This window comes from Gossypium arboreum, chromosome 13 (assembly GCF_025698485.1).
Source record: "Gossypium arboreum isolate Shixiya-1 chromosome 13, ASM2569848v2, whole genome shotgun sequence".
Taxonomy (NCBI): Eukaryota; Viridiplantae; Streptophyta; class Magnoliopsida; order Malvales; family Malvaceae; genus Gossypium; species Gossypium arboreum.
Window position 1 is genome coordinate 13,765,197 of NC_069082.1, and position 9,880 is coordinate 13,775,076.

Sequence of the window (9,880 nt, forward strand, 5' to 3'; positions counted from 1 at the left end):
TGTCTCAATTTCACAATTTTAGCCCTTGGGCCCTAAAACCCCTAATGGGCCCTACAATGTCCACTAGCAATTTAAGCCCATTTAATTCAAGTTTTATGACCAGTTTACCGGTTTAAGCAGTTTTGATTCCACAGTCTAACAGAACATACTTATTGCCTATTTTTTTTATTATTTTACCCGTATGGGCCCGTAAGCCCATTGGGCCCAATTTTAGCCTATCGAGGCCCAATTACTAAAGTGCACAAAATTTCACACACGACTAACTTACCACTTTGCGATTTCAGATCTAATGATTTCTAAATGTCTTGCGAGCACTCGCACACTCACAAGCCCACGAAATGCCAGAATTTTGGTATTTCGACTTTTGCCGAATTGAACTATGAAAGGGTGTTCGATACACACCTATTTCACGACGACTGCTACTAAGATACCTTACGATGTCCTACAATTGATTACCACAATTCTTGGTCTGCAACCCACAACAACCAATCCCAATATTCAGCAACCCATATTCGAACCATGCCTCTAAAGCCTTTAGAATCTTACCTTTTTGCCGAAAATCGATGACTAGATCTAAGTCTAGTTGTTCCAAAGATCCAAGCCTTCGATCAAACCTCTTGAAGACACTAATCACCAAAAGAAATTGTCGGTTAAATACCCTTAAAGCCCTATGCCCAAATCGACAGCCTCCCTAGATTTTAGGGATTTCGACTTTTCTAAATTGTAAAATAAGACTAGATCTGAGGTGATGAGCACTTACCACTTATTCCTCTTTGATTTCTATGCAGATCCATCCTCTAAATGATAGTAGAACTTGAATCCAGAAGATCTGAAGTTTCGGCTATAAGTCCCTAAATCTATGGTATTTCGGCTTTTTAAGTGATGAATAAGATGACGATTTGAGGCTATAACTTTGAAGTAATGTTGCCAATAGATACTAAGGGTTTAGAGAAGATGAAATTTGATCAAAAAGAACAAAAATAACTGAAGGATTTTGGCTTGGAGAAATCGGCACAAGAAGTGAGTTTTCGAGATTTCGGCTTTTATGGCAATCAGCTATGGAGGTTTTGTGGAGGATGGGATTGACAGAGGAGGTGAGTAAGGTGATCAAAAGGTTTCAGCTAGAAGAAAAAGCAAAAAGGAAGAAAGAAAATAGAGGAAAAAGAGAGGAAGAAGAAATCGGCACCAAGGAGAAGGAATTTGCGTTTTCGGCTTTTGTGAGAACTCAGAAAGGATGAATGGCAGTGAAAGCTTTCAAATGGATAACCCTAATTTTCCAAGACAGAAAAAGAAAAGAACCTAACCCTAATATCAACTAAAACAATCGGTCCAACCTCCCTAAGGCCCTTGCCGAAATTCACTTAAGTGATCACATGCCCAACACATACCTAAAATTAAAAAGTAACAATATGTTTACCTTGCAACTTGAACCCTGGACCTTTAATTCCTTCCCAGACACCATTTTTTTTAGGAACTTAGTGGCGCCACCTTGCCACTTTACCAAGGCCTTATTTGTTTCCTATTTTACCACCTCAACTTTAAAAGCCCATATCGCTAGAACCCTCTTTCCCAAAATTAAAATTCAGGAATTACCTCGAATTAAATTTACTCTTGGGCCTTTTTTCCCACACTATAAACCCTTCGTAATTTATTTAATTACTAAACTAAACATACAAAATAATAATAATAGCATCCAAATTATTTGGGCCATTTTCCACCCGAACCCAAACTCAAGGCCCAATACTTTCAGGCCCAAAAATTGGGGCGTTACAATCTATTAGCTATAAAACCTTAAACTTAAGGTTCTTAAGTGATATTTTACCCATTAAAGAGTTAATGGATTATAATGGTTTGGCATGGAGTGAAATAATTAATGTTCATTAAGGTTATTTTTGTAAATTGGTCAATAAAGGTTAATTAAATAAAACAAAACACAAAATTAATCTTATTATTATCATCCTTGGCTGAATGAAGCATGAAAAAAATCTAATTTAGGGTTTGAAAATTTTGGCACAATCCTAGCTTGATTAAGGTATGGTTTTAGCTCGGTTTTTTATGGTTTCTATATTTTTGTAATCGTTGCAGCTTAACCTAGCTAGCCCATACCTTTAATTTTAAAACTGTTAAAAACTTAAAGAGTTATCATTGATGAGTTTATGTGCTCTTTGGTGTTTTAAGATGAAATATGAATTTTTGATGATAGACTTTCATGTTTTGTAAAGTGATTTTTGATGAAAATGCATAATAGGGATTAAATTGTGAAATGTGCAAATTGTGTGGTTGAAATGTGAAATAAATGAAAGTTTTGGGCTACTAGGGACCTATATATAATTCGGCCAAGCATGGGTTTTGTTGAATTGTGTGAATTTTATGTATTTGTTAAATAGAGACTAAATTGATTAAAAGTGAAAGTTTAGGGGCTAATGTGTAAAATTCCCAAATGTGTATTTTTGGATTAATTGAATGAGTAGATGAATAAATAAGATAATTCTGAATTCATATAAATCAAGAAAGAAAGAATTCGAATTTAGATCAGGGGAAAAGTAAGGTTATCGAGTAGTCGACCCGATCCGTCAATTCTAAATATGAGGTAAGTTCGTATGTAATGATTACATTATAAATTTTTGTTAAAATGCTTTAATATTGCATAAATTGTTAAAACAGGATTATGGATAATGTATGAAGTGTGAAAACGACTCTACGAGAGCATTCAATGATAGAAACTAAATGTGTGAAAGCCCGGTTGAACCGTAAGAATAGTTTTGGATACTATTGACATGTCAATAAGTGAAACTTTGAGCTGGCTTTGGGCCATGATATTAGCACTTCAGGCTTGTATTTTACCGATTTGGCTTCGGGCCATGAATATCAGATGATTTGGCTTCGGGCCATGATAATTGTAACATCCTAATTTTGGGCTTAGTCGGAACAGTGGTTTCGGGATCACAAATCTGATGAGGAAAATTTCATTTTTATTATATCTTTATGGTCTACGATTTTACGAAATGATTTCGTGAAAATTTCGTTCGAAAATTTTGACGTTTGGGCATTCAATTTAGTAAAAAAGACTAAATTATAAAAAGTGCAAAAGTTGAGTTCTACATGTTAGAGGTATCAAATTGTTAGGAAATTTTAAATGGGAGGTCCTTAAATGATAATTAAACCATTTTATAACTTGTTGGACAAAAATGGCCTTGATTGGGTAAAATTTGAAAGAATAGTAAGAAGGGCATTTTAGTCATTTAGGAGTAAAATGAATTAAAAGACAAATTTTAAACACCAAATGTGTCCCTTTCTTCTTGCTACAGCAGAATGTACCAAGAGCAGCCATGGTTAGGGTTTGGCCAAGCTTCCAAGCTTAATAGTAAGTGATTCCGAGCTCCGTTATTAATGTTCTATGTATTTTTGAAATCCGAGTAACATGATCTACTCATTTCTACCATTATTTTGAGCTAGGATTTATGTTTAAAAATTTACCCATGAATGATATGCATGTATTTTGATGTTTAATGGTAGAATATGAAGCTTGAAATTGTGTTAGACAACTTTTGCTAAGTGATTTTATGTGAAAACAAGTAAAACAGTATAATCGGTAAAAATACCTAATGTTCATAAGTACATGTTAGAGTGAGAATTTGATGTTGTCATAGAAGGGAAAAATGATCAGCATGTCATAAAACATAAGAAAATAGGAAGACGTTTAATTTCTGAACCTTGGGGCAAAAGTGAAAAAATGCAAAAGTTTAGGGGTCAAAATGAAAATTTGTAAAAATATGATTTTTTGACCCATATGAATAGTTTGACTAATTAATAGGCTAAATGTGATATTATAGATCAAGGAAATCGAGATTTGGGCTTAAATTCAAAAAATACAAGGTTATGGACTAGAATGAAAAATTGCCATTTCTGAATCTGAGGTAAGATTGTATGTAAATAATTTATCGATTCTTTTTATTTTATTATATTTTGTTATCATATAAAATGTGGCTGCCTATAGAATGATTATTTGTTGTAAATTGCAAATTGAAAAAGGGCTATGAATAAATTGTAACACGTTGGAAAGTGAGGAATTTCCCGGTTGAGCTTTTGGAATAGAAACGATACGAATGATCTATTGTGAGGTCACGTGTGTAGTACTAAGTGCAGGCTACTACGTGTACCGGATAATTGGTCACATGTGTAGTACTAAGTGCAGGCTACTATGCGTACCCGATAACTTCGATCACGTGTGTAGTACTAAGTGCAGGCTACTACGTGTATCAGATGGTTAGGTCATGTGTGTAGTACTAAGTGCAGGCTACTATGTGTACCGGATAATTGGTCGCATGTGTAGTACTAAGTGCAGGCTGCAATGCGTACCAGATAGCTTTGGCTACAAGTGTGAAAATATGTGCAGGCAACTGAGTATCAGTTATTATTCCGAAGAGTTCAATGGGAAAATCGATTAAGTAAAAATACATGTGAACATGATTATATGATGAATAAGCAGGTATATGTTTAAGAAAATTTTGAGCAATATGCTCGATATTTGAGTGGACTTCGATAAGACAAAATGGATTAAGTGAAATTATGTAATAGTGAATTTTAGTAGTAAAACAGTGTTGGACAAAGACGGTTGTGTGACTTTGAAAATTCACCAAAATTGTGTAAGTTGAATTAAATTTCAAGTAAATTATGGAATTAAATCTTAATGAGTATATTTTCATATAAAAGAAATAGAGGGAGTAAAAGAGTTATATATTATGTGATATTATAATTTTTGTGAGATAGTGTTAGAATGAATTCTGGATCCCCTGTTCTGACTTGGAAAAATTGTTAAATGTTGTAGAAAAATAATTATAGGTTATAATTTATATTCTTAGAATCCTAAATGAGTCTACTTTCAGGAGAAAGAAATGGGAACATTATCTGAGTCTTGTACTATGAGATAAATAAATTTTAGTGAAGCAAGGTTGAAGCTGTCTAATAGCAAAACAGGGGAGACTTTGAATAATAAACCGTACTTATTGGCTGGACCAAAAATTCTGAAAATTTTATTGTGGAAAGATATATGAGTCTAGTTTTTGGGAAAATTTACGTATTTAATTTGGAGTTCTGTAACTCCAGATATAAATGATTTAGTGACTGTGACTCAAAAAAGTAGCTTAACCAGAAAATGTGTAAATGTACAATTGGGTTAGTTTTACTATGGAAAGCATGTTAGTAAATTGCTTATTATTTTCATGCGAGCTTACTAAGTGTAAAGCTTTCCCCCTCCTTTCTATTTCTTTTAGTGTTGTCAGGTTAACTCGGGGTTGGAGATCATCGGAGGCTGCATCACACTATCAAGCCAACACCTTGACAGTATAAACACATATGCTAGAATTATCAAGTGAGTGGCATGTATAGGGACCTAGTTTTTATAACATGTGTTATTATAATTTGGCCAAATATATTGGTCTTTAGTGAGTTAATGATTCTGACTTATAAATCTAGCTATTTATGTTATGTTTGATATTGGTGATGTGCATATGCTTGTTTTCGATACATGGTTGGTAATATGTTATGTGTTGTTGTGAATGTTTAAGTCCGTTAAAGCCTCGAACCCTATCCCGATGTTGGATACGGGTGAGGGGTGTTACAATAATAGTTCTTCAGATAAGTTTCCTTGATTTGGCAATGGGCCATGGTATAGGTACTTATCGTATAAGACTCTTGAGTATCTAATTTCTATTCTAAATGGTTCAACGGGTGAATGAACAATGTGGTTGAAGAAGAGGTTAGTACGAGACGATATAGGTATGTACCAAACCTATTCGAGTATTTAATAGTGAAAGTTCGATGAGATGGTATTTGATTATGTTTTGATACATCAGAAAGGTTTGTGGTTAATGTGTATATGGTTTTTTATGTGTAATTGGTTGATTTGGATTTATTCAAAGAATTTAGTTATTCACATATGAGCTTATAAAGCTATGAAGCTTACTTCATGTTATTCTTCTATGTTTTATAGTGAATCAAGGCTAGCTCAAATCCGGGAGTCGTCAGGAACATCATCGCACTATCAAACATCTAAGTTGGTACTTTTGAATTATACATTTATGGTATATGGCATGTATAGGATAGATGTGCTATTTTTGTTGTGATTATAGCCATGAGATTTGGCTTGTAAATGATGTTAATATTGACATGTGTTTGGCTATTAAAAATGGCTTGTGAATGTATATGTTTTGGTTTGTATAAATATAGTCATGAATGATGGCTTATTTTGGTTTGTTTAGGCATGGTTGTAACCAAGACATTATGGAAGTTAAAATGATTATGTAAATTATGGTAAATGAGCTATATTTTTTTATATTGTTTTGGCATGTATTTGTTTAAGTAAATGGTAGTGATTTGAGATTTGGAATAGATGAAATGGTTGATGATTTTGGCTGCCTAATTGTATAATGAAATGGTACCATTTTGCATTGTGTAGGTACTTTGAAGTAGGGGTGGCAAGTTGGCCTTGCAAATAGCCTATTTTGTCCACACAGGCAGAGACACGGGCGTGTGTCTCAGCCGTGTGTGACACGCGGTTATGTTACACGGCCGTGTGTCCCCTAGTGTTGAAATTGAATTGCAGTCAGTATGCTCCACACGGTCTCACACACGGGCGTGTGACTGGCCGTGTGATACAAGTCAGTATACCCCCTAATTGGCACACAGCCTAGCACACAGGCATGTGACTTGGCCGTGTTACATAAGTTAGTATACCCTACAAGTTTGGCACGGCCTAGCACACGGAAGTGTGTAGCCACTTCCAAGGGTACACAGGCTAGACACATGGGCGTGTGGTTGGCCGTGTGACTCAAGTTAGTATGTCTGCCCTGTTTCCACACGGCCAGAGACACGGACGTGTCAATAGCTGTATGAGGCACATGGTCTGTTCACACGGGCGTGTCTGTAGCCGTATGAGGCACACAACCTGTTCAAACGAGCGTGTGACCTCTGTATGGTTGAAATTTTTTTAGGTTCCAAAATTTTCATATGTTAACAGTTTAGTCCCGAACCACTTCTAAAGCATGTTTAAGGCTTCGTAGGCCCTTATAAGGGACAATGTGATTGTGTTGAATAATTTATGAGAATGAATGCTTTATATTTGGTAAATGTATGCTATATGTTGTAAATTGATCGGTAATACCTCGTAACCCTACTCTGGCGACGGATAGGGGTTAGGGGTGTTACATTTTATTGGTATCAGAGTTACGGTTTAGTTGATTCTAGGACTAACATAGCGTATGTAAGTTTAGTTATACATGCCATATATATAAACTGAGATAGTGAGATGACTCGTGACATTTTAAACTGTGTTTTCATATAGTAATGGATCCTAATCGAGCTATAACCGATAAGGTTGAGAGTCATATACCTGCTCCCGCGCAAGGGATAATGCCATCTGATTCTAGATCCATGACGGGTAGTTAGTGAGGCTAAAGAAGCCTTATTCCAAATGATGAACAAATGGTTCACTCAATACATTCATACGAACCCGACTGCTCAACAACCTCCCACCCCTTCTAATCCCTAACCGATTCTAGTAGCTCCTCAAGGAATTGAGCTTTTAAGATTGAATAAGCCTCCAGTTGACAAGATCCGCAAACATGGGGCTGAAGATTTTAGATTGAATGTTGATGATGATCCTGAGAAAGTTGAGTTCTGGCTTGAAAATATGATTCAAGTATTCGATGAATTGTCTTGTACTCTTGATGAATGTATTAAATGTGTTGTATCTTTGCTGAGAGACATCGCATATCAATGGTGGAACACGTTGATATCTGTGGTTCCGAAAGAACGGGTTACTTGGGAGTTCTTTCAATCCGAGTTCCAAAAGAAATACATCAGTCAAAGATTTCTTGATCAAAAGCACAAAATGTTTTTAGAATTAAAATAAGGCTGAATGACTGTAACTGAGTACGAAAGGGAATTTGTACGGTTGAGTAAGTATGCCAAGGAGTATGTTTCTACCGAAGAGATTATGTGTAAGTGGTTCGTTGACAGGTTGAACAAATATATAAAACTACTAGTCGGAATTCTAGAATTGAAAGAATTTTTTGTTCTGTTTGAAAGAGCTTGTAAAGCCGATAATCTTAGCAAAGAAAAAAGAAAGGCAGATTCAGAAGCTAAAGACTCGAGAAAAAGATCGATGAGTAAGCCGTATCAATCTTCATCAAAGAAATCTAGAGATTCGTACGCTAGCCCAAATGCTTCAAATGAATATTCAAACAGAGATCACATAAAATAATACTCAGGTTCTAAAGCTCAAGCTACACTAGTATCGAGTGTTGGAAGTGTGAGAGACAACAAACCCGAGTGTCAGCAGTGTGGGAGACGATATTTTGGAGAATGCTGGAATAAAAATAATAAAGCTTGTTACAAATGTGGTTCGCTATATCACTTCATCTGAGATTGCCCTAAGCTAGATGAGAAAGATAAAGTTCAAAATGTGAGATCAAATAACACGTCGAATAGAGGTAGACCACCTAGAATCGCCGAAAATGTAAGTGGTAGTAGAGGGGCGACAAAGGATTCAGCTATGAGATTTAAAGCTAGAGCACCTGCTAGAGCCTACGTTATTCACGCTCGCAAAGAAGCATCATCTCCAGATGTTGTCACCGATACTTTCACTCTCTATGATACTAATGTGATTGCATTGATAGATCCAGGACTAACCATTCTTACATATGTATGAATTTAGTATCTAGTAAGACTTTTCCTGTAGAGTCTACTAAATTTGTGATTAGAGTATCGAACCCCTTAGACAAATGTGTTTTAGTTGACAAAGTCTACAAAAATTATCCGTTAATGAATCGGGATTTTTGTTTTTTGGCTAATTTGATGTTGTTGCCATTCGATGAATTTGATGTGATTTTGGGTATGAATTAGCTAACGATGCATGATGCCATAATGAATTGTAGATGAAAGATAATTGAATTGAAATGTCAGAATAATGAGACTATTAGAATTGAATTTGATGATTTGAATAGTTTGCTAGTTGTGATCTCATCTATGTTAGCTCAGAGATTTGTGAGAAAGGGGTGTGAAGCTTATCTTGCTTATGTACTTGATACAAAAGTGACAAAAACAAATATTGAATTAGTACCAGTTGTGTATGAGTGTCCAAATGTATTTCCCGAAGAGTTATCAAGTTTACCACCTATCAGAGAGGTTGAGTTTGGTATTGAATTAGTACCGGGAACAACGCCGATATTGATAGCTCCGAATAGAATAGCTCCGACAGAGTTAAAAGAATTGAAAGCTCAGTTGCAAGAGTTGACAGATAAAGGTTTTGCTAGACCGAGTTTCTCTTGCTGGGATGCAGCGGTGTTATTTGTGAAAAAGAAAGATGGCATGATGAGAATGTGTATATACTATCGACAGCTCAACAAAGTGATGATTAAGAATAAATACCCTTTACCATGAATAGATGATTTGTTTGATAAGTTAAAAGGGGCAACAGTGTTTTCGAAAATTGATTTGAGATCGGGTTATTACTAGTTGTGAGTTAAAGATCTAAATGTGCCAAAGACTGCATTTAAAACAAGGTACAGACACTACTAATTTCTTGTTATGCTTTTTGGACTAACAAATGTACCTATTGTTTTTATGGACTTGATGAACCAGATTTTCAGGCTATACTTAGACCGAATCATAGTTGTGTTCATTGATGACATTTTGATTTACTTTCATGATGAACCTAAACATGCCGAGCATTTGAGATTCATGTTACAAGCTTTGAGAAATAAATAGTTGTTTGCAAAGTTCAGCAAATGTGAGTTTTGGTTACGAGAGGTTGGTTTTCTAGGACATATAGTTTCAGTCGCGGGTATCCAAGTTGACCCGAGCAAAATTTTTGTGATTA